Genomic DNA, 21,446 nt, shown 5'->3' with positions numbered 1-21,446 from the left:
TAAAAAACCAACACATAAATATGACATAATTCAAGTAAATAGTTAATGAAGGAGCATAAAAACAACCGTGCCTGGTAATATTTATGCAGAGAAGACTAAAAATAAAACAGTTTTTATGGGTATTAACAAGTAAATCTAAAAATATTCTGTTCACATTTACTATATTTAGTCCTTAATGGGCATCACTGTTCTTCTTCATGCAGTGTAATGTGTAAAGGCTCATCTTCTGCAAACTCTCTCATCTACATACTCTACATACTCTTGCTGCTTATGTCTTGCTGCTTTTAATGTCGATGTAAAGCACCTTGAATCACCTTGTGTTGAATTGTGCTATATAAATAAACTTGCCTTGCCTTGCCTAAGACTTAACTCACCATGTATACATAAAATTAGTCAGCGACAACATCAGAGGACAACAACTGGCCCTTTTTTATCTGTTGGCCGTGGGCTACAGGTTTTTCCACCCCCATTTCACCAGGCAGGCAGAAACTGAGTGTCATTGACAAAAACAGCCAGGGGTAATAGTTACAAAAGAAAAGATGGACGGAGAATTGAAGGAGTGAAGGGGAGAATATAGATGTGCATGCATGGGAATGGGGTGGGGGGAGGTAGACAAACTCTGCCAGTGTTATTCCCTATGGCACCACAAGATTAATTTTTGTACTTGATATTTTCCCAGACGCTGACACGTCCATAAGTCCCTGTCCATGTCATGGGGGAGATGCATGAGCTTCATGATGAGTAGATCACAAGCCCTCTTCCTGCGTGTGATCCATCCCAGCTTCCATGTTTACAGACTGAGCTTGGAGCAAGAGATGCCAGAAGCCCTGTAAGATGCATTATCATCATTAGTAGTAGCAAAAGTAGTAATAGTAATAGTATTTTCCATTTGCCCAGGAAAGTGTATGTGAGCTTGCGTTACAGCCTTATTTTGTGCGGGGGTAAAAAAAAACACTAGAGCAAACGAGTTATAACTTTTAGAGTTTTAGAATTAGGATCCAGACTCATCGAAATGTGACAGTTAAATCTCGGAAATCAGTCACTGCACAGGCTCTTGAAACAATTGTGTGTTGCTCAAAAGTCAAACATATCCTTTGACGATTTACAGCCCTGTCTGTGATGTGCTGCTGAAAGAGGCTGCAGCATCATCTAGTGGTAAACAAAGTTCTGCCACATTTAAACCTGTTCATTTCAATGGGCAAGCCAACCGAGCACTTTCCTCAAGTGGAGTAAGTGCAGTTTGGCTGCAGGAGGACAAATAACGTTAGCTGCATGAATTAAATAATGTTCACACACTGTGAAACTACTTTTGCTTTCGGCTGACCACATATAAGCACTGTTTTGCCAGTTGTAATACTGGCATATTTGCATAAGTCATTGTATTCTCATTTAAAAGTACGTTTCATAAGTCCTGCATTATGCCACTGCAAAGAGTCCTTCAAGTTTAATCTGTTCTGAATGGACACAGTTGATGGTAGGATGAAGTCTGCTGTCACAGAGAGCTTGAGTTGCAACAAAGTGTGTAGAGTGTTAAAAGATCTTAAGAATAAAAAGGAAGCTGGTGAATCACAGAGAACCCTGCAAATATTCATGCATCTATATGGTAAATGAAAAGACAATTAGTGATGAATCTTAAAACTCAGGTGAGTAGCTACATGAGGCTGCTCAAAATACTTTGTACCACTGCCCATCTGTGCAATTATTATTAATATTACAGTGAATTCTAGAGAATAATCTATTTAAATAATCATGATCATTTTACAGTCAGAAAATAATGCATAAAGCTACAGGTTGTAGCTTTATGCCAAGGGGGAAAAATGTATTGATTAAAAAAAAACAACAGTAAGCTTCTAACTTCTGTTGAAATGAAACGATACTTGGTTTAATTCTATAGCTTAGAGCTTAAGTGGATTCCAGTGGCGCCAGATGGCCATGAAAAAACAAATCAATCCGTTATTGATTATAAAGCCCTGTTCATCTTGTTTAGTAAGCTAATCAAAAGTGATTCTGTCTATCAGGATAAACTTGAAGCAGTCAGCTGGGATAAACCTGTTATATCAGGCAACCTTTCCATAAAAACACACACACACACACACCATTCCAGAGGGCTGAAGCAGCTTCTGACATCAGGACTACAAAGAGCCTTGAAAACTCCTGATATGGTCACAGTTTCAGTAAATCTGAGGTTTGCCTGTGAATCTGATGCTTAAAGTCCGCCTTTGATTGGTTGCCTTTGATTCTTTTTGTCATTTTCAAGTCATGTGGAGAGTATAATCGGGTTGGCTACATTTACAAATCTTTTTATTACATGCTTTGCAGGAAACAGTTTTAGTGTTTAATATGCAGTCTTGCGTTCATGCTGTGCGTAACTCCAGCTAGTCAAAAAAAACCTGTAGCGATTACTAAAGTAAAGCTGAAGCATGGGTAAAAATGCTTCTGTGTCCCCTGAGCTGTTTGTTTATCAGTGTCAGTGGAAAGTGTTGCACTATAAGGGCAGCTCGTCTTGTGCATGAGTGTGTAATTTTGTGTGAGAAAGAGTTGTCTTCTCACGGCATCATGACTAAACAGTGACAACAGACACTCCAAGCATTTTTTTCACAATCACTTTTCTTGGATTTGGTCTCTATAGGAGATTTTCCCACACACATAGATACATTGTCACACTTTCATGTTCACGCCCTCTTCAATTAGAGGTCGCGTAATGCATGACTCAACCTTTCAGCCTCACTGCAGCTGTCAGTCTCGGACAAAAGCGTGTTACGGTATGAAGGAGTCTGTTCTTATATCAACAAAAGGCATAGGTGAAAATTATTATTCTGAATGCAACCATAAACTCTCAACTTCTGTTGAAAATAAATGGTACTTAGTACCATTAGTATTTATCTGAGAGTTTAAGTGGATTCGAGTGGTGCCACATCATCATGGCAAACAAATCAGTAGGAAAATCACAGACGCTGTCAATTCTTATGCTTAGCTATACTTTTATGGCTAAAACCGTAGAATCCAGTTGAGGGGTATGAATACTGTGAAGATCAAGATTTGGTGAAATAATTAATTAATTAATAAAGTTAATTATTTGGCTCATACTAAATAAAGAGATGCAGGATTATTTGATCATGCTCTGAAAGTCGTATAAATATGTATAATATTGTCGATAATGTGCTTATTTGCTGTTTAGCAGAGTTTTATGACTGCTGTCTTAATCCATCACTCTTGAATCTCATTAGACCCCCAACCCTGCATAAAATTCAGAAGACTTTAATATCATCCCATGAGGTCTCCTCTATATGAAGCTGCGGTGAGGAGGTGGATCGTTTAACATACGAAGACTAGTAACAACAAACTCTGCTCTTTTCAGAAGCAACACAAGTACTACAGTGTAAAAATAATCCAATACATACCTTATTCGGGAATGGTAGTATTTTTTATTTGTATTTTTTTGTCATTTCGGTTTTTTTTTCACACTCACACTCTTGACCACATTCACTCTCTTAAAGGAGCTTGAGGCTGGATTTATGAAAAAAAATTGTATGCGCGCTATGTGGTCTCGGCGCTGGGGAATTCCACCGCGGCCAGGTCGGTGAGTTTCATCACCACCCCTCCAGCCCGGAATAAATATGAAGCTTTTAAAGCTTACCTCCTCAAGACCTTTGAGCTGTCGCGGGCAGAGCGGGCTAGACGGCTGTTTGCAATCCAGGGACTTGGGGACAGTAAACCTTCCTAGCTAATGGAAGTGATGTTGAACCTGCTGGGTACAGAGGAGCCCAACTTCCTTTTCGTTGAGTTGTTCCTCCGCCACATGCCTCCTCGTGTTCAGACGGCTCTGGCCAATACTATTATTACGGAGCCCCGCGCCCTGGCCGAGGAGGCTGATCATTTTTTTCTGGCTGCTCAACGTTGCACCCCGGAGGTGCTGGCCTTGACACGCAGTTATGCACCTGCGGGTGGCGACACGCCGACCAGGAAAGGACTCACTGCTGCTGACGGCGGCGCCAGCTCTGGTATGTGCTATTACCACGCACGCTTTGGCGCTAAGGCGAGCAAGTGCTGTCCCCCCTGTACCTACGCGGCGGGAAACGCCAAAGCCTGCGCTCAGTAGCGGCCGTGAGCGCGGGCACGGCGAACCGGCTGTTGTTTGTCCGAGACGCCATCTCTGGGCTCAAGTTCCACCGGCGCACAGAGGAGCGTGCTGCCGGCTACGGCGGACGACACCGCCGGTGGTTCCCATGGGCCACCACTGACGTCTGCAGATGACACCCCTATCCGCTCCTACGGCACGAGGACCGTGAACTTGTGTTTTGGGGGTCAGCGATTCACTTGGGACTTTGTCACTGCTGACATCTCTTTCCCCCTCATCGGCGCTGACTTTTTGTGCGCACACGGTTTGCTGGTGGACGTCAAGAACGGCCGCCTTGTTGACGCGCTGACTTTCTCCACGATCGCGTGTGTTTCTGGAGAGGCGGCCTGCAGTGGGCTCTCCGGCTCGCTCTCGGAGGGGGACAAGTACCAGATCCTCCTCGGTGAGTTTCCCAGCCTGACAGAATCCACCTTCTCTGCTGCCACGACAAAACATGGTGTAGAGCACCACATCGTGACCGAGGGCCCCCCGGTCCATGCTAGGGCCCGGCGGCTCAACCCCAAGAGGCTCGAGGTCGCCAGGTCTGAGTTCGCCAACATGGAGCGCCTTGGCATCGTTCGGCGTTCGGACAGCCCGTGGGCGTCGCCGCTCCACATCGCCCCCAAACCAGGGGGTGGGTGGCAGCCGTGTGGCGACTACCGCCGCTTGAATGACGCTACTATTCCCGATCGCTACCCGGTCCCGCACATCCAGGACTTCTCAGTGCACCTGGCGGGTAAGCTGGTTTTCTCCAAGGTGGACCTGGTGCGCAGATACCACCAGGTCCCCGTGCATCCCGCTGATGTCCCTAAGACGGCCTTAGTCATGCCGTTTGGCTTGTTCGAGTTTCTGCGCATGCCGTTTGGACTTAAGAATGCGGCTCAGTCCTTCCAAAGTCTGATGGACTCGGCACTCAGGGACATGCCCTACGTTTTCGTCTACCTGGACGACATTCTCGTCGCCAGCTCCTCGGAGGAGGAGCACCTGGCGCACCTCCGGGGCCTCTTCACGCGGCTCAGCGAGCACGGCCTCATCGTGAACCCGGCTAAGTGCCAGTTCGGGTTACCCTCAATCCACTTCCTTGGACACTCATCAACAAACACGGGGCCGCCCCCCTTCCGTCGAAGGTGGAGGCCGTTGCTGCTTTTCCCCGCCCGGATACCGCTGGGGCGCTCCGGGAGTTTCTCGGGATGGTGACCTTTTATCACCGGTTCATCCGCCGGGCAGCCCACACCATGCGCCTGCTGTACGAGGATCTCAAAGGCAAGTCTGCCAACCAGGCCGTCGACTGGACGGCCGAGAGGGAGGCCGCGTTCGAGGCCACTAAGGCTGCCCTGAGCTAGGCAGCCCTGCTGGCTCACCCGGCACCTGGGGCCCCAGTGGCAGTCACGACTGTCGCGTCAGATTACGCCGTTGGCGCAGTGCACGAGCAGTGGGTCGACGGCGCCTGGCAGCCGCTCGCCTTTTTCAGCCGCCAGCTGACCCCCAGAGAGCGTAAATACAGTGTGTTTGACAGGGAACTCCTGGCCCTCTTCCTGGCAATACGCCACTTCCGTTTCCTACTGGAGGGTCGTGAGTTTACGGCTTTCGTGGACCACAAACCCCTTACGTTCTCCATGTCGAAAGTGGCTGAACCGTGGTCTGCCCGCCAGCAGCGCCAGTTGGCGTTCATCTCCGAGTTTGTGTGGCAAGGGCTGAAGAGGGACATGAGGGCGTGGGTCGACGCGTGTGTGGCCTGTCAGCGGGCTAAGGTGCACTGTCACACCAGGGCCCCCTTTGAAACCTTCACTGTTCTGGAGCGGAGGTTTGACCACGTTCAGGTTCTGGTTGGTCTGCTGCCTCCTTCGCAGGGCTTCACCTATCTCCTCACGGTGGTCGACAGAACGACTTGTTGGCCCGAGGCCATTCCTCTCTCCTCGACAACCTCATCCGACGTGGCCCGGGCATTCATTGGGACGTGGGTTGCGCGGATAAGAGCTTGGTTGTGGATATGGGCGGTAGGCCTGAGACTGTCTCTGTGGATAGGGTTAAGCCGGCCCACGTGGACATTTCCCGGCCGTTGGAGTTGGCGCAAGCCCCTCGTAGGGGCCGGCCCCCTGGGCCCTCTTCACTGCCCCCGGTTGGGAGGCCCGCGCTGCTGTCGGCGCGTTTGCCCCCCTGTCCTGTGGTTGGTGCAGCCGAAGCTTCGACCCCTCCCCCCTCGACCCCGGTTTGTTGTACCCGCAGTGGTCGGGCCGTCGTTCCCCCGAGGCGGGGGGATTTTGACTATGGGTGAATTCTGGGGGGGCTGGTGTAGTGGGTTACATAATTCACTTAGGAACCCTCTGCTGGGTAATGTTGTTCCGCTCGGTTAAGGAGCGCGAACGTGACGTCACGCTTCCGGTTAAGTGTTGTTGTGGTTTAATGGCTGATGTTAATAAACGGCTCGCGCCTTCCTTCAACATTTATACTCCGCCTCCGACTCCCGTTCTTCGGCACCACAATACGTTTTAATTTTTCTAGTAATAATGTCAGATGAAGCGTTCCAAACCAAAATGAGTGAGCCCTCTAGTATATCTGTCCGTTGCCTTGAACAGGCTGTGTGCTGCAAAATGTGCTGCAAGGCTGGGGGCCGCTTTTCCCGCGCTGCCCTGCGGATGTGACGTCACATGACACTGCATGCGCATTCTCCCCGTTCTCCCGTGCCGGCTTCGCTGTTGGCTGCAGTACCCCCGACGGCCGTCGTGACGAAGGTTTGGCGCTAGAGAGTCTCATTTCTTAAAAGGAGAAAAACTGTTATTTCCTTTAACAAGCAGGATGCCAAGACCAAAGCTTAAAATCCAAAGACACGGAAACAGGGGAGCTGGCAAATAAACAAAAAGCAATGCAGGGAGCACGACCACCCACTGTAACACTCTGAGGACCATGTTCTTTGACTTATCCAGTGCATTTAACACAATTCAGCCTGTTTTACTGTGTAAAAAACTCCAGAAGACACAGGTTGGGCCCTCCACACTCGCATGGATAATTGACTATCTGACAGACAAACCACAGTTTGTCAGACTGAAGGGTCCAGTGCAAGTTGGAGTATTGTCATCTGCAAAAAATACCATGTTTATTATATGCCTAACTAAATTCAGACATTTTGAATACATGTTAGCTTGTCAGCTGAGCTGTGATGCCATCAAATAAAGAAGTACACTGTTGTCCCAACTGCAGAAAAATTGAACTGTCCTCCAGAGAAGTACTTGAATTAACTAGCGAGGTCACACATCCAAACAAGCGTCCTCGGAGTTGAGAAACACACACTAACGCACAATGAATAACTTACACAATAGAAAAGGAAGTTCAACAGCTAAACACAAAACATGACACCAGAAATTAAAGGACTGGAAAAAAGACTAAAAATGAATGAAACAGGAGAACCAAAAAAATCTCGATGCAGAGAAATATTTCAAAAGATCACTTTTATATGCATAAGACCTATAATGCCAGATGTATCATATTTGATACATGACCCTCTGAACCACCCTCATAATAAAAAATAAATAAAAGTTTCATACAAACCAAAAAATAATATGAACAACTCAATAAAAATACATGAACTTACCTAATGTGTTCATAATGATAGGAATTATTGTTTGAAATTGTTTTTCATTTCAATATAGATATATTTAAAAGAAAGGATTTTTTTTTTGTGTTATTTCATATGTCCGGCATTTAAGTGGCATAACTTATAGGAGATCCCTGTTATTTTGTTATTGTTGTTCTGTGAGTCATTCAGTGCTGCAGTCAGTTAGCACATGGTTCTCAAATCTCCATAGCAACTTAATTTTCTTCTTAATGCCACTTCTTGACCATCCCCCTCTGAGTTCAATCCACTTTATTTTTCAAACTATGAAGCTTAATAACACCTTTTCATTCCCAATATAATTCACAGTTTTATCTTTTAACTGGAACAGAAACTAATGTATAAAAAAACTTCACAAAACTTTATCTCAGCAAATCTCACCAAACATTATCATTTTACAGCCACATTTGTTGCATGTGACCTGACTTAAAAACAAACAGGATAAGCAGAGTTCTGATGAAGTACGTGTACTTTTTATGCCCATATGTGTATATGGGGTGGATCGGTCCATGATGAGGATGGAGGATGTAATTGACAGTGTCAGTGAGTAAAGCTGTGGGTGTCAGAGTGCTCCGATACACCTAAGCTGCAGGCCTGCATGCACCATGCCGATAAGATAAAACTCTGTCTTTATCACTTTCACACTAAGTGAGAAGTGTTAACTCCTTTCCATCCTGACAGATTGATGTCTTGCCATATTTTAGGCATTATTATCAATCTCACACCTCGTACATAACAGGTACACACATTCTTGCCTGGCACATTTGTGGGAACGTCACGACAAACACAGACAGATAGCTCTAGCTCTCCCCTCTCTCTCTTCCAGGTATTCTTGAAGAAATCACCCCATAAAGTCTCATAAGTCTCTCTCCACCTTCCCCAGTTCATGCACATGAGAATGAGCATGAACTCCCCCCCTGTTGGTGATTGGCTGGAGTGATTGTAAAGCTTTGTTGAGTGGGCTGCCTCCACTTAGTTTGTTTACAGTTTACAGAGCCAGGGCTGTATATGAGGGCTGCCCTTTCTAAAATTGTATTTATGAGATAGTGTGTCATCTGGGAAGAAAGCAGACAAGGTGATTTGGTGGTGGCATGAGGAAGCGCAGGAGTGTATACAGAGGAAAGTTAGCTAAGAAGAAGTGGGAAACTGAGGGGACAGAAGAGGGGAGGTGGAAAAGGCCAAACAAAGGGCATATGAAGACTTGTATGCTGGACAGTCAAGAGGAAGAGACTGATCGGTACAGATTGGTGAACCAGAGAGACAGAAATGGGAAGGATGTGCAGCAGGTTAGGGTGGTCAAGGATAAAGAGGGAAATGTATTTGCCTGAGCCAGAAGTGTGATAGCAAGATGGAAAGAGTACTTTAAAGACTGGATGAATGAGGAAAATGAGAGAAAACAAAGAAAACAAAGGACTGTTGCGGACCATAGAGTACCAAAGATAAGTAAAAATGAGGTAAGGAGGGCATTGAAGAGTGGAAAGGCAGTAAATCCTGATTATATACCTGTGGAGGTATGGAATTGTCTGGGAGAGGTGATATTAAAGTTTTTGACCCTGATGTTTAACAAGATCTTAGAGAGTGATAGGATGCCTGAGGAAAGGATACAAAGTGTGATGGTGTCAATCTTTAAGAACAAGGGAGGTGTGCAGAGTTGTGATAACTACAGGGGAATAAAGTTGATGTGCCATACAAAGAAGCTGTGTGAAAGAGTCTTAGAAAGGCTAAGATCAGAAATGAGCATTTGTGAGCAGCAGTATGGCTTCATGTCAAGAGGGAGCATCATTGTGTCTTTGTAGATCTAGAAAAAGCTTATGACAGTTTACCAGGAGAGGAACTGTGGTAGGAAGTCTGGGGTGGTAGAGAAGTACTTTAGAGTGATGCAGCCAGGACATGTATGGGAGCTGAAAGATGGTACTGAAGTGTACCATAGCTGTGACAGAAGAGTTCAACATGGAGGTGGGACTGCATCAGAGATCATCCATGAGAACCTTTTTGTTTTCTATGGTGATGGACAGACTGACAGAATAAGTCAGACAGGAATCTCCATGGACCATGATGTTTGTAGAAGACATTGTGATCCGTAGTGAGAGCAGGGAGCAAGTGGACGAACATTTAGAGAAGTTGAGGTATGCACTGGAAAGAAGAGGGATGAAGGTTAGTCGCAGCAAGACAGAGTACCGGTACATGTGTGTGAATGAGAGGGACACAAGTGGAACAGAGAGGTTACAGGGAACAGAGATAAAGAAGGTGGAGGATTTTAAGTACTTAAGGTCAACAGTCCAGAGCAGAAAGTGTGGAAAAGAGGTGAAGCAACATGTGCAAGCAGGTTGGAACCGATGCAGAAAAGTGTCAGGAGCGATGTGTGACAAAAGAGTATCAGCAAAAATAAAATTAAAGGTCTACAAGACAGCAATGTTATAGGGCACTGAGGAGGCAGGAGGCAGAGCTAGACGTAGCAGAAATGAAAATGTTGAGGTTCTCTTTGGGAGTGATGAGGATGAATAGGATCAGGAATGAGTAGATGAGAGAGACTATACATGTTAGATGTTTTGGAGATAAAGTCAGAGAGCATAGATTGAGATGGTTTGGACATGTACAGAGGAGAGATAGTGAGATTATTGGGAAAAGAATGTTAAATTGGGAACTGCCAGGCAGGAGGCCAAGAGGAAGGCCAAAGAGGAGATAGAATGTATGGATTTAGTGAAAGTGGACAGGAGGTTGGTTGGTGTGAAAGAAGAGAACAGAGAGGAAAGGGTTAGTTGGAGAAAGATGACTTGCTGTGGCGACCCCTCAAGGGAGTAGCTGAAAGGAAAAGAAGATTTATGAGATAAACACCAGGCAGATGGTGAATAAATGTCATTGAATGGGGTAGAAATTGTGTAGAATTGCTAACCATGCCTTTGAATGCAGTCCAGCTATAATGCAATTATATTCCAAATAAATCCAATTCTTCATAGTCTATTTTTGAATTAATTTGAAATCAACCCAACAGTCTTTGTGTTACTTGTTGTTTCCGTGGCAACACCTAAGACATTATCTTACATTCATTGTGTAAGAATGAATGTAAAGTAATGTCAGTTAGCATCATAGCTTAGCATGACTGAATCGAAGCAAAAAGACCGAAGGTTTTTCAGTCAGGGTTCAAAATGCATCATAGCACAGAAACAGCACTGGTTATAGTCACTAATGACCTTTTTATAGCGTCTGATAATCGATTAGTGTCCATACTGCTTATGCTGGACCTCAGTGCTGCTTTTAACCGTGTAGATCACAACATTTTACTACAGAGGATAGAGCATGTTGTTGGGATTAAAGGGACAGCTTTAGGTTGGTTTAAATCACATCTATCTGACAGATTCCAGTTTGTTAATGTTAAGGAAGATTCTTCTGCACTGACAAAGGTCTGCTACAGTGTCCCACAGGGTTCAGTGCTAGGGCCAATCTTGTTCAGTTTATACATGCAGCCCATCGGAAGCATTATCCAGAACCACAGCATCAATTTTTATTGGTATGCTGATGATACGCAGCTCTATTTGTCTATGAATCCAGATTAAACAGAACCGAAACAGAACAGGCTTAAGGGCATCACGGACTGGATGTCCACAAATGTTCTAGTTCTAAATTCTGATAAAAAAGTATGGAGCCAAATCAGGGCCAAAAGGTTTGCTAATTTGAAAATAAAATTTGAACCTGAAAATCTTTTTTTACAGTTTCAGTTTTATTTTTTTCAGTATCAGATCTTTTTTTCAGTTTCAAATCTTTTTATTTCAGTTTCAAATCTTTTTTTCAGTTTCAAATCTTTTTTATTCAGTTTCACGTCTTTTTTTTCAGTTTCACATCTTTTTTTTTCAGTTTCACTTCTTTTTTTTCCAGTTTCAAATTTTTCAAAAGATCAGTGGTTCGAACCTTAGTTCCTCCTGTGTCCACCACACTACTGACAACCGGTGTGTGAATGTGTGCATGTGTGGGTGAATGTCTACAGTGTAAAGCGTTTTGGGGCTGTAGGGGTACAGCTGGAAAGTGCTATATAAGTGTAAGCCGTTTACATTAAAATAGCTAGCCTGTTGTAACCCCCCCCCCCCCTCTACTCCGGGGCATTATGGCAGTTCCCTGGGAAATCTACAGCCATAGCAGGATAACTAGGAGTGTTGTCAAAATGGAAAGCTTTGATTCTAATCATAAAAGGTAGAGAGGGTGTTTGTATCTTGAACACAAACAGTTCAACTGGTTCAACAAGAGAAGGACTTTAACTGAAGACTTAAAAACAGAAAGAAAGAAATGGAGATATGACCTTACAGCTACACTCACCTTGGTTGCACGTGGCCTGACTTAAAAATAGAAAAAACAAGCCAAGGTCTAATTCAATACATGTCAATTTAACGCATGTCTGTGTGTGTGTGTGGTGGATCCAGTCTGAGAGCCAAGTGCACTCTTGGGATAATATGCCCCAGTCAAGATACTCTTTAGGTAGGCCTTTAAGGGCTATATTTGTGGAAAATTATTTTAAATTGTCTTCTGGATTTAGGAAGTCAGTGAATGGAAGAGAAGTTATGGAATTGAGGTCCAATCTTGAGGTGACATGGGCATTGACCTCAATTTTATGTACACTGCAATAAGACATTCCATTATTCGGACATGTTACGACAATGAAAAAGGGCAGTTGTAGAATTGTGTCCTCTGTGTAAATTAAAGGAAAAATCCTGGTCGAAAATAATCACAAGGTTCCCCACAGTAGTACCAGAGTTTCTACAGAAAGGTTTTTTGTGACACATCAACATACAACAACCTCAGTTTTATCTGAGTTCACTTATAACTTTCATCTCAAGACCCATATTTTCCCTCAGGTTGGGTTTCTTTGGATAATCTGTTACTGCAAAAATCTCAAACTACTTTTCATGAATAGGAAATAGGAAATTTCATGAATAGGAAATAAGAGTTTGCATTTGAGTCTTCCTCCTCACATTATCGTATTGTATTGTATTCTGCATTCACAGAAGGTCATTGCATAAGCATGTTTTAAATAAGGCTCTGATTTTTACATATTTTAAAGTAGAAAAATGTATGTGACATGCTTTTGGTTGAAATACCACATCATGTCCACACGGCAAAGCGTTTTTCTAAGACTGGTGTACAAATTTGTTCTACCTTCCAAACTTAAACATGGTTACAAATACACATTAAATTAAAGCTGCAAGCAGCGATGAACGGGCCCTCGCACTCACGGCCACCGCCCCCCCCATAAGCATATCAGAAACGACACCACCCACGACTTCCTATGTCAAACCATTTAAAAGATATAGCAGAAAAAGGGACAACCAATCAGAAGAAGGGGCGGGGCTAATTCAGGCCAATGAAGGCCAAGGACTCCATACAGAATCTGATGACACCACCCATGACTCTCTATGTCAAACCATTCAAAAGTTACAGCAGAAAATCGGGACAACCAATCAGAAGAAAGGGCGGGGTTAATTTTCACCAATTATGGTAAAGGACTCAATACCGAGTCCCATGACACCACCTACGACTCTCTATGTCAAAACATTCAAATGTTATAGCAGGAAATAGGGACAACCAATCGGAAGAAGGGGCGGGGTTAATTTTCACCAATTATGGTAAAGGACTCAATACCGAGTCCCATGACACCACCCACGACTCTTTATGTCAAACCATTCAAAAGTTATGGCAGAGAATAGTATTCTAGAGGGCGCTGTTGAGCCGTTAGGCCACGCCCATTAATGCAAACCATGAAATATCAAATTTATCGCCAAGTCTGTCTTGCATGCCAAATTTGGTGACTTTTGGAGAACTATCAAATATGGACCAATCAGATTTCAAAATGGCCGACTTCCTGTTCGGTTTCGGCCATGGCTCCAAGAGACTTTTCTTTAAGTTGTGCCATGATACAGGTGTGTAGCGATTTTCGTGCATGTACGTCAAACCGTATTGTAGGGCTTGAGGCACAAAGTTTTCCGGGGGGCGCTGTTGAGCCATTTTGCCACGCCCATTAATGCAAACCATGAAATATGAAATTTATCGCCAGGCCTGGCTTGCATGCCAATTTTGGTGCCTTTTGGGGAACAATCAAATATGGACCAATCAGATGAAGGGGGGGCACGCTTTTTGGCGTCTAGCGTCGCCACGGTAACACTTTTGAAAGAGAAAAGTAATGCGTGTAGTCGCAGGATGGAGGCGCACATTTGTACGTATAACACATCTGGGTTCACGATACGGTTCGGGCCGTATTAATTCTCGAAGGAATGGCATATATTACTCCAAAATTACGTGATTAATTCAGAATGTTCAAAATGGCCGACTTCCTGTTCGGTTTCGGCCATGGCGCCAAGAGACTTTTCTTTAAGTTGCGACATGATACAGGTGTGTACCGATTTTCGTTCATGTACGTCACACCGTATTCTGGGGCTTGAGGCGCAAAGTTTTTTCGGTCTGAACCAACCAGATGAAGGGTGGGCGCGCTTTTTGGCGTCTAGCGTCGCCACGGTAACGCTTTTGAAAGAGAAAAGTAATGCGTGTTGTCGCAGGATGAAGACGCACATTTTGATGTATAACACACTTGGGGGCACGTTATGGTTCGGGCCGTATTAACTGCCGAAGGAATGGCATAAATTGCGCCAAAGTGACACGATTAATTCAAAATGGCCGACTTCCTGTTCGGTTTCTCGACATGACGCCCAGAGACTTTTCTTTAAGTTGCCCCATGATACAGGTGTGTACCGATTTTCGTGCATGTACGACAAACCGCATTGTGGGGCTTGAGGCACAAAGTTTTCAAGGGGGCGCTGTTGAGCCATTTTACCACGCCCATTAATGCAAACCCTTAAATATAAAATTTTTCGCCAGGCCTGACTTGCATGCAAAATTTGGTGACTTTTTGGGCACGTTTAGGGGGGCAAAAAGGCCTTCCTTTTGTCAGAACAATAAGAAGAAGAAGAAGAAGAATTCCTGCAATTACAATAGGGCCTTCGCACTGCAAGTGCTCGGGCCCTAATAATAACACCCCTGAGAGAATACAACACATCAAACTGATGAATAATTTCTGACAGATCATTTTATTCATACATACAGCGATGCCTTTTTCAGAGACAATCTCTGTCCTGTTGAGACAATACCATCCTTTATTCCTAGATGCTCCAGTATCCCTCTTCTGTAATTAGGGCCCGAGCACTTGCAGTGCGAAGGCCCTATTGTAATTGCAGGAATTATTCTTCTTCTTCTTCTTCTTCTTCTTATTGTTCTGACAAAAGGAAGGCCTTTTTGCCCCCCTAAACCTGCCCAAAAAGTCACCAAATTTTGCATGCAAGTCAGGCCTGGCGAAAAATTTGATATTTAAGGGTTTGCATTAATGGGCGTGGCAAAATGGCTCAACAGCGCCCCCTTGAAAACTTTGTGCCTCAAGCCCCACAATGCGGTTTGTCGTACATGCACGAAAATCGGTACACACCTGTATCATGGGACAACTTAAAGAAAAGTCTCTGGGCGTCATGTCGAGAAACCGAACAGGAAGTCGGCCATTTTGAATTAATCGTGTCACTTTGGCGCAATTTATGCCATTCCTTCGGCAGTTAATACGGCCCGAACCATAACGTGCCCCCAAGTGTGTTATACATCAAAATGTGCGTCTTCATCCTGCGACAACACGCATTACTTTTCTCTTTCAAAAGCATTACCATGGCGACGCTAGACGCCAAAAAGCGCGCCCACCCTTCATCTGGTTGGTTCAGACCGAAAAAACTTTGCGCCTCAAGCCCCAGAATACGGTGTGACGTACATGAACGAAAATCAGTACACACCTGTATCATGTCGCAACTTAAAGAAAAGTCTCTTGGCGCCATGGCCGAAACCGTACAGGAAGTCGGCCATTTTGAACATTCTGAATTAATCACGTAATTTTGGAGCAATATATGCAATTCCTTCGAGAATTAATACGGCCCGAACCGTATCGTGAACCCAGATGTGTTATACATCAAAATGTGCGTCTCCATCCTGCGACTACACGCATTACTTTTCTCTTTCAAAAGTGTTACCGTGGCGACGCTAGACGCCAAAAAGCACGCCCCCCCTTCATCTGATTGGTCCATATTTGATAGTTCCCCAAAAGGCACCAAAATTGGCACGCAAGCCAGGCCTGGCGATACATTTGATATTTAATGGTTTGCATTAATGGGCGTGGCAAAATGGCTCAACAGCGCCCCCCGGAAAACTTTGTGCCTCAAGCCCTACAATACGGTTTGACGTACATGCACGAAAATCGCTACACACCTGTATCATGGCGCAACTTAAAGAAAAGTCTCTTGGAGCCATGGCCGAAACCGAACAGGAAGTCGGCCATTTTGAAATCTGATTGGTCCATATTTGATAGTTCTCCAAAAGTCACCAAATTTGGCATGCAAGACAGACTTGGCGATAAATTTGATATTTCATGGTTTGCATTAATGGGCGTGGCCGAACGGCTCAACAGCGCCCCCTAGAATACTTTTCTCTGCCATAACTTTTGAATGGTTTGACATAGGAAGTTGTGGGTGGTGTCATGGGACTCTGTATGGAGTCTTTGAGCTTCGTTGGCCTTAATTAGCCCCGCCCCTTCTTCTGATTGGTTGTCCCTTTTTTCTGCTATAACTTTTGAATGGTTTGACATAGAGAGTCGTGGGTGGTGTCATCAGATTCTTTATGGAGTCCTTGACCTTCATTGGCCTGAATTAGCCCCGCCCTTTCTTCTGATTGGTTGTCCTTTTTTTATAATAAAATTGCCGCCAGTCGCTCTCGCGCTGACTCCCGCTTCCTGATTCAAACGTCTGCCGGCCCCGCCCCCTGACCAATCAGTGGCGAGTAGGGTGATGACGGCCCCGCCCCCCGACCAATCAGTGGCGAGTAGGGTGATGACGGCCCCGCCCCCCGACCAATCAGTGGCGAGTAGGGTGATGACGGCCCCGCCCCCGGCCAATCAGTGGCGAGTAGCGGATGACGGCCCCGCCCCCCGACCAATCAGTGGCGAGTAGGGTGATGACGGCCCCGCCCCCCGACCAATCAGTGGCGAGCAGGGTGATGACGGCCCCGCCCCCCGACCAATCAGCTCCCTGTAATGTGCTGACCTCAGAAATATTCCCGGCTCAGCCCGGTTACAACCTTGGCAGAATGGTTACAGAAAAAGTAATAATTAAAATAGTAGGGTTTTACTAATATTTATAACTTACAAATATTTTAAAAATTAGGAAAAAAAAGTTCCAGACATTTTATCGCTATGTTGTTCTGTCCTAAGCCAGTAGGTCAAATGAAAGCAATAGCTGAGACTTAGCTCAGCCAGATTATTGCGGTCTTTGCTGCCAGAGGTCGAGAGTTCAAGGCTGGCAATATGCCGAAATTTTTGTTTTACATTAAAATGTTCGTCTCTGTCCTGTGACGACGCACATTACTTTTCTCTTTCAAAAGTGTTACCGTGGCGACTCTAGACGCCAACAAGCGCACCCCCCTTTCATCTGATTGGTCCATATTTGATAGTTCCCCAAAAGGCACCAAATTTGGCATGCAAGCCAGGCCTGGCGATAAATTTGATATTTCATGGTTTGCATTAATGGGCGTGGCAAAATGGCTCAACAGCGCCCCCCGGAAAACTTTGTGCCTCAAGCCCCACAATACGGTTTGACGTACATGCACGAAAATCGCTACACACCTGTATCATGGCACAACTTAAAGAAAAGTCTCTTGGAGCCATGGCCGAAACCGAACAGGATGTCGGCCATTTTGAATAAATTGTGTCATTTTGGCGAAATTTATGCCATTCCTTTGGCAGTTAATTCAGCCCGAACCGTAACGTGCACCCAGGTGTGATATACATCAAAATGTGCGTCTACATCCTGCGACACCACGCATTACTTTTCTCTTTCAAAACTGTTACCGTGGCAACGCTAGACGCCAAAAGGCGCGCCCTCCCTTCATGTGATTGGTCCATATTTGATAGTTCTCCAAAAGTCACCAAATTTTGCATGCAAGCCAGACTTGGCGATAAATTTGATATTTCATGGTTTGCATTAATGGGCGTGGCCTAACGGCTCAACAGCGCCCCCTAGAATACTTTTATCTGCCATAACTTTTGAATGGTTTGACATAGGAAGTTGTGGGTGGTGTCATGGGACTCTGTAATGAGTCCTTAAGCTTCGTTGGCCTTAATTAGCCCCGCCCCCTCTTCTGATTGGTTGTCCCGATTTTCTGCTATAACTTTGGAATGGTTTAACATAGAGAGTCGTGGGTGGTGTCATCAGATTCTTTATGGAGTCCTTGACCTTCATTGGCCTGAATTAGCCCCGCCCCTTCTTCTGATTGGTTGTCCCTTTTTTCTGCTATAACTTTTTAATGGTTTGACATAGGAAGTCGTGGGTGGTGTCATGGGACTCTGTAATGAGTCCTTAAGCTTAGTTGGCCTTAATTAGCCCCGCCCCTTCTTCTGATTGGTTGTCCCGATTTTCTGCTATAACTTTGGAATGGTTTGACATAGGGAGTCGTGGGTGGGGTAATCAGATTCTTTATGGAGTCCTTGACCTTCATTGGCCTGAATTAGCCCCGCCCCTTCTTCTGATTCGTTGCCCCGATTTTCTGCTATAACTTTTGAATGGTTTGACATAGAGAGTCGTGGGTGGTGTCATCAGATTCTGTATGGAGTCCTTGACCTTCATTGGCCTGAATTAGCCCCGCCCATTCTTCTGATTGGTTGTCCCTTTTTTCTGCTATAACTTCTGAATGGTTTGACATAGGAAGTCGTGGGTGGTGTCGTTTCTGATATGCTTAAGGGGGGCGGTGGCCGTGAGTGCGAGGGCCCGTTCATCGCTGCTTGCAGCTTTAATTTTCTATGTGTTTCCATGGGTCTGCATCATCACCATGCTACTGCAGCTACACTCACTGCTTGTCCACTGACACAAGCAGCATACAGTATATGCCTACTTTGACCTACTTTTGGTTGGCAGATGTGAAATAAGATTCTTTATCAATAATATTTTATCAAATGAAAAAAGGCAGTATTTCTGCTAAATATGATGCATTCTTGTCTGAAGGGTTAACCAGCGAAATTTTTCTTTTTTTCCTCAATGCATCGATAAATCAGGCAGTAAACCTCCTAGTGGCAAATGTTTATCCCTTTGTTGAATAGATACGCTTGTTCCTCACGACTTAAATTCCCCTTGAATCCAATCTCTCTGCACGGCCCTGGTCAACAACAAAAAATGTGGAATAAATCTGTTCTCTACTCTACTCATTTTTTCAGTACCTGATTGAGCCACTCACTGAATGACACATCTAAAAGACCAAAAACAAAGCGACAGGTTGTGTTATGTTTGTGTTTTTGTGTTTATAGTCACTTCAAACAACCAAATAAAGAACAGAAAATTGGTTTCCTTTTTTCCCAGTAGGTCTCCATAAACTGCTAACAAGTTGTAAAAACTGTTAACAGTCCAAACTGTCTGTCTGCCAGCATCCATCCAGTTTATAAAAAAAGTATATATTTTTTAGTTTCTAATTTCCAAGAACATCTAGAAAAGAAAGGACTATTTTCAGTCACGAACAGATCACTCTTGGTGAAAGATTGTATCAACTTACAAAGTTTGACAATTTAGGGATAACATTTCTCAACGATAATCTAAAATTCCTAAAATGTTTTCTCTTCTGTGGTTCATAATAGTTAAAAATTGAAAAGTCATGTCAGAATGAAAAGTCTCAAATGTATTATTAAATGGCTGTGGCCTTCAGAACATCAAGCAGTGGTGGTACATTAAAAACAAACACAGTTTTGAAATTAAATCACTGTAATACACTGGTAAATAGAAACACAAGGTGAAACTTCACTTCTGCATATGATCAAAGTCCAGACGCTCTGCAGTCTTCTCGAGCCCAACATTCTTTAAAGGGGACCTATTATGAAAAACACGTTTTCTCTTGCTTTAACATATATAAAGTGGTCTCCCCTCAGCCTGCCAACTCAGAGAAGGAGGAAAGCAACCAAATTCTGCAGTGTCTGTACAGCCGCCCGGATGAGCCGTCCAGTGTGATGTGGATCTACGAGCCGTTCAGATTCTGCTCCCGTTGTTACGTAACGACAGGAGTGATGCGTGAAACCACGCCCACAACTAACTCTGCAGGCCGGAGCTTCCGCCATTTTTTTGTAGCGGTGTATCGCGTCATTCGCGTCATGCGGTTAGAGACTGAGAAGATAAAGACATGACTCAGAGGCTGAATTTCTAATTTATTTAGCAAAAACAATCAAAAGCTTGTTTTTAAGACATTCAAGGCCTGTTTAAAATAGTTATTAGATGCCATAAAAGGTCCCCTTTAAGATGGATTGATGAGATGGTCTGACAATGCAAAATATGGCATATATATGATATGATATTCTGAGGAAGGGACAGGACTAAATTAGCACCATGCTTCCTCCTGTTCCCTCTCGAACACATTGTTTTGCTGTTGTGTTTTTATTTTTGGATAAGACTGTTAAATTATTTTGCTTTTTTTGATATTTTGATGCTTTTAATTTGATGAGTTTTGTTGTGTTCGAGACAAAGCCAACAAAAAAAAAAAAAAAAAAGCAAAGAAAGCGCCATTTTAAGATGTGCTATAACAAGTATTTGGGGCACAGATGTCAGGGAGCGCTGACTCGACACTCCAGCTGCTATAAGCTTGAATTACATTTTGTTTGCATGCACTTTTGTTTTATAGGATGGTTCTGTTTTTACATGCTGTTGTGTTATTCCTGGTTGGAGGTTTTAAAGGATTACATTTTTATGGCATGACACAGGACAGATGCATATGGATCCAAGTTGACATGTGGCCACATTTATACACACACTGGGAGGTCAACAGTTGACGCGAGTGTCATGTGTTGTACAATACTCCCTTTTACTGTAGTGACTAAAACTCCCCAGAAAAAAAAAGTTCAACCAGACACATATGTTTAAGAGTTGAAGATCGTAATTCAATTGAACCCTAACAGCATCCCCTTTTCTCTCCATCACTCTCATATTCTCTTCTCAAACTGCAGATTTTAGACTAATGGAAAAATAGTTACAATCTCTAGAAAGTACGCACTCCCGTTACACAAGCAACACACCTTTTATAGCAAATAGGCTCAGCTCACAGTAGTAATTGTGTGGTAAGGGTAGAGAACATTGCGTAAAAGGCTGATTCATTTTCCACCTCACAGTTTATTTGATGACAAGAATGTTGGCAACAGAGCTGAGGCCTGGCGCAGAGATTGCTGGCTCCCCTGCATTGGTCATGGCTTAGAGTTTCACACCGCCTGAAATTGGGGTTACGTTGGTTGAAAGTGCGTGTGAGTGTGTGTTGAATAAGGTAAGGGCAGACGGTATGGATTTCAGAGAGCAGGAAGATAGCGGCTGGGTCTGAATCAGCAGGGGGGGAGTGAGCATAATCAGCTGTTAAAATTCAGGGGTTGGGTGAGGGCAACACGCGCAACAGCGGCTGCCTGAGGCAACGAAAGGCTACAGGGTAGAGAATTTTAGTTGAAGGAACCCTAAACAACTTTAACTTGTTCAAGCAGTGATCAGCTGGAGGTCTCTCTGAATCTAATTATACAGCGAAACCTTTTCAGGAAATGGCAGTACTGTAGAACAAGCTGATTTAGCAAACTATAAAGCCAAATTTATCGCTGCTTTCACTTCTTTGTCATGGTTCATTGAGGAATAGTTGAGCATTTCTCTGAAT

Source organism: Cololabis saira, chromosome 1 (genome assembly GCF_033807715.1).
Source record: "Cololabis saira isolate AMF1-May2022 chromosome 1, fColSai1.1, whole genome shotgun sequence".
Taxonomy (NCBI): Eukaryota; Metazoa; Chordata; class Actinopteri; order Beloniformes; family Belonidae; genus Cololabis; species Cololabis saira.
The sequence above is the reverse complement of the archived record's forward strand: the minus strand, read 5'-3'. Positions refer to the sequence as shown.